Raw genomic sequence first — 4,958 nt, forward strand, 5'->3', positions numbered from 1 at the left:
AAACACTGGTAGAGCAGCGAGTGAATTGTTCTACCAGTGTCAGTACACTGGTAGAACAGCGAGCCAGCATCGGAAATGAACAGTATAATCTAGATACATATATGTACTCCCTAAAATAATCATTAATCGACTTTTGCAAGATGAGCGTCTGATTGATTCCAGCCGGGACAAGAATTACTACCCGCCCAAGTGTCGAACTACCCGGCACACTCATCAGTGAGCCTTGTTAATTAATTAAGGTTTGAGAGCGAGCCTCTACTTGAATGTGTAATGCGAGTGACCTGCCTTGAAACCTGTGATGATTAAATGCTTTATCGTTTTACTTTTTTGTGTAAAATGGAAATAATGAATTATTTGTGTGGAAGTGAGCTCTTCAACTTTACGTTAAATACCTGCTGGAATTTGCTCAGCTGCGCTTTTTGATCGTCCTTTAGATCATCTCCCTGTGTTTACGTTCTGAGCGGTATTTATCAATAAAACTGTTTGTGGCCCATGGGGGAATTAGTGTTCATAAAAAGCTTCAAGTTTAATGTTTACATAGAATTAGAGCTGAAAAATGTGATTAACGTCTTTGTAGCTCATATTAAATTCATGCACAATTTTATTTCGGTTTTATATGCTAAGTCAATAAACGCATTGAAGCCGTAGCTAACGCTAAGGAGTGAGTAAGGACTTGAGTCTTGACGTATCGTAGTGTATCAGTACCGGCCGTCGGCCGAGTTGAATTTACATGAAGAAAAACCGTATATATAGAGGTAGAAGGTTACATTTATGGTTCATGGTTCGGACTTGATTCATTGCACTTTTTCTTAATTGGCAAAATCCAAATTAGTAAGAATGAATGAAAAGTGAGGACATAGTGATAGTGGGCCTTTTAGTGGCTAACCAGAAATTTTTTAGAATCTACTATTATTAACCATACCTAATTTTTAATTGCCTCATGTATTCAGTAATTTAATCAATTTCTTATGTATGGTTGAGTTATTTAATTTGTTATGTAGGTATGATGTAGGCTTACAGAAGTTACACTTACAGCTGGGGTAAACGCGGTATATTCCGACATCGTAGGTAATTCCGTCACCTCTCCAGCTTTTCCTTTATATTAAGCTTTGTTTTAGTTCCATGCGTTCAATCATTATTATTTACGAGTACCAGCTTTTAACTATCATTGTCACTAAGTATTTGTCATTTCTTCACCACAATGAAACCTAACCATCACCTGACATCTTCACATTATAATTAATAGTTTAAACTTCTTTAATACTTCTTTAATTATATGTCGCCTATTATGAATCCGAAAATACATTGATGCAATTTCTTGCCTTTGAGTTGATGTATTTCCATCATGTTAGGCAAAAATGTAAAAACATACTCTAGCAACTATTAGTGATCTGAAGCTTACAGTAGTTTTTAGCGCATTTTCTCATTTGTGAAAAAATGCACTATTGTGCTCGCCATATCCGTCTGTCCGTCCGTTTGTCTGTCCATCCGTGACTTCGCGTTTTCGTCGACGAAAAAATGCGCTCTGTCGCTCACTGCAGTGAGTACTAAGTTATATTTTTACAATGATTCAACGGCGTTCTTGACTTCATAAACCCATTGTAAAGCAGGTTCGTCACGTTATTGCTTTGACCAAGAAGAAATAAGACTATATATATATTATTCCTAGCGCTTTGGTGTTCCACCATAAAATCATGAACACGTATGAAATTTTCTATAACCTCAAAAAGTAGTCGAGCAGCCCCTAATGCTACTCGAACAAAGTAGCAAAGTCTATTGCAAACAAATAATATTTTTTATATTATTGATCATTCTAGTTTATATTATAAGACCGCGTTCTATGATAAATAATAGTAATTACACTGTTAGAAAAAACGGTGAAAAAACGGTCCCACTGGCGTTCTAGTGGCCGGTTGCCCCGTGAAAATAAACTGTTTCGCCGTTTTTATCAAATGTTTAACTGATTTCTAGTGTTAAATTAGAATAAAAACGGCGACACGGTGTTTCTTTTCACGTGCCGACCGGCCACTGAAACGCCGGTAATACCATTAACGGTCATTTTTCTAACAGTGTAGCACTAAAAATATGGTGTGGTTGCAGGTTTGAGCGGAGGGGTGGGGTGGCAATATAAAATATAGTGGCAATTTCTTAACTTAACTCGGGCTAAATACTACAACAGCACTCCTGAAAAAGTTCCCGAGGAACTTTTTCTAACAGTGTAGCACTAAAAATATGGCGTGGTTGCAGGTATGAGCGCAGGGGTGGCGTGGACGGAGCGCTGCTGCTGGCCGTGTAATAATATTTTCTATATTATTGATTATTCTAGTTTATATTACAAGACCGTATTCTATGATAAATAATAGGGATTAACACTAAAAATATGACGTGGTTGCAGGTATGAGCGCAGGGGTGGCGTGGACGGAGCGCTACTGCTGGCCGTGTGTCGCGGTAAAGTGAGCGAGGGACTCGACTTCACCGACGACAACGCCAGAGCCGTCGTTGCTGTGCGTCGTGCTCCTGAACTCTTGCTTGCTAGATTAAATTATTGCTAAAGTTATTTGTAGTTGAACTTTTTAGAATACTCGTTAGCAAAATTATTACATTATTGCTCAACTTATTTGTAGTTAAAATTTTTAGGATTCTTGATAGCAAAATTATTACTCTAAATCTTCTTAAGGTATAATTCTCATTTACAATTTTTATGATGCTTAATAAATAAATTGCTTTAAATAAAATTTTTTTTTGCTACAGACCTTAGCAGAAGTAACTTTTAAAATAGCATTTTTCACCAGTTTTTCAGGAATTTTTAATAGCTAGTAAATGTAGTATTTTTTGACTTCCTTTATACTACATAGATAGGAAAAATGTTGACGTTTACGCCACTATATTTAGTTTTGCAATATTCTAATTAGTTTTTCTACTATAACAGTTTTGCACTGTGTTGGAGGACTGTCCCGTGTAGCCCCGGTTGACGGTAAAGGCCAAAAAACATGAAAAGATCCGTTTGCAAATTCCATAATGTAACTCAATCTGGAACAATGTTCAACAAACTAACACAAACTTCTTAAAGGGATGAAGAAATACTAGACCAGATTAGGTTCATTTTATGTATGGATAAATTTTGGGTAAATTTTTTCTCCTGTTCAAAACTTTGCTGCGTGCGTACTTATTCTTCGCTTGCATCCTAATGTCAGTGAATATTTGTACTTTGTGTTTAGCGACTCTATTTCGTACATCTCCCTCTAGATAAATTTGAGCTATATTCCAAATTGCCTCTGGACACGAAATGCCTAGCATGACAAAATTCACAAGGGTTCTCATATCGAGAGTATCATTGGAAAGGTTATCTTTCCTTTGACTTGCCATGACTGCTAAGTACAATTCAGTGAGGGCCTTGCTGCCACCCATGTTAGCAGCCACATCAAGGACAATGACCAGTCGGACAAGAGTGCGTGAGCGTCAGCATGGGTTACAGCGTGGGCCAGCCTGGCCCTGAACCTACCTCATCTCAATTACAAATAAAACGGAAAAACAGGTGCAAACGGGTGAATTCAGTCGCGTAGGTACATTATATTTCCTCAATTTGTTACCAATAATTATGAAATTAAATACTACATTGTTTCACATGCTTATTGCGCATTCGTGACAATTTTGTTTTCTTTTTTACCTCATGTCAATTAAAATAAAATAAAACGGTAAAATGGGTGCAAACGGGCAAATTCAGTTATGTAGGTACGTTTTATTTCCTCAATTCATAACCAATAATTATGAAATTAAATACATGGTTTCACATGCTTATTGTGCCGCCACGACAATTTTTGGTTTCTTTTTTACCTCATCTCAATTGCAAATAAAACGGTAAAACGGGCGAATTCAGTCGCGTAGGAAGGTTTTATTTCCTCAATTTGTAACCAATAGTTATAAAATTAAAATCATGGTTTTACATGCTTATTGCGCAGTCGCGATCATTTTTTTATATTTTTACATAAGAAGGCATGGTACCTAAGGTACATAAGGGAGCATACCACACCCATTCATTTCTGGTATAATACCAGACCAGGCCCATACCAGAATAATACCAGATCGTGGGCCCGGTCATTAAAAAACACATAAAATGATGATTTTGAAGTCGAGAGTTTTCGCAGGTTAGGTCAAGTCTGCCAAGTTATTTTTAGTAATAAAAAAGAACTTTGCTGACTTAACCAAACCTTGAGGTCCATCGATGAGGGAATAAAACGTAGCTATGGGACTGAATTTGCCTGTTTGCACCCGTTTTGCCATTTTACATGCAAAGGTTATGAGGTAAAAAAGAAAACAAAAATCGTCGGGACTGCGCAATAAGCATGTAGAACCATGTATTTAATTTCATAATTATTATTAGGAATTGAGGAAATGAAACTTACCTAAAGGGAGAGCAGGTGTAGGGCAGGTTCAGGACCAAGCTAGCCCACGCTGTAACCCACGCTAATGCTAATGCTCATGCACTTTTGTCTGACTGGTCCTGTGCAAAATGGTTGTACTAGTAACCAGATATATTTATATACAAAACTACTGAACATATTTACATGAAACTTTGTATATGAAAATCAACATTCCGGTGTGTTTAGCTTGTTATAAATTTCATTATTTCTGCTCCAATCACATGTCACAACGCTGTATGTTCTAGAATTTGCTGTGGGCCAACAAATTTTCTCAAAATGCCAGCATATCTTAAATTCTGAATGAAATCACTAAAGCCTTTTGCAAGTGATTAGATTGTAACCTTTCTTTCCAATTACCGCTGCATTCTAAATTTACATGGCTGGCCGTTGCCATTAGTCTAGGGACCTGTCATCCAAGACAATGAACCTAGTTTTAGTATCTAATATTCTCTATTGCTGATACTGTTGTTGGCAATGTTATTTCTCACTGTTATTTGTGTTTAAAAATATTTGATTCATTTTATTTCTTCCTTTGCA

Source organism: Hyalella azteca, unplaced genomic scaffold (assembly GCF_000764305.2).
Source record: "Hyalella azteca isolate HAZT.00-mixed unplaced genomic scaffold, Hazt_2.0.2 contig4028, whole genome shotgun sequence".
NCBI classification, from domain to species: Eukaryota; Metazoa; Arthropoda; class Malacostraca; order Amphipoda; family Hyalellidae; genus Hyalella; species Hyalella azteca.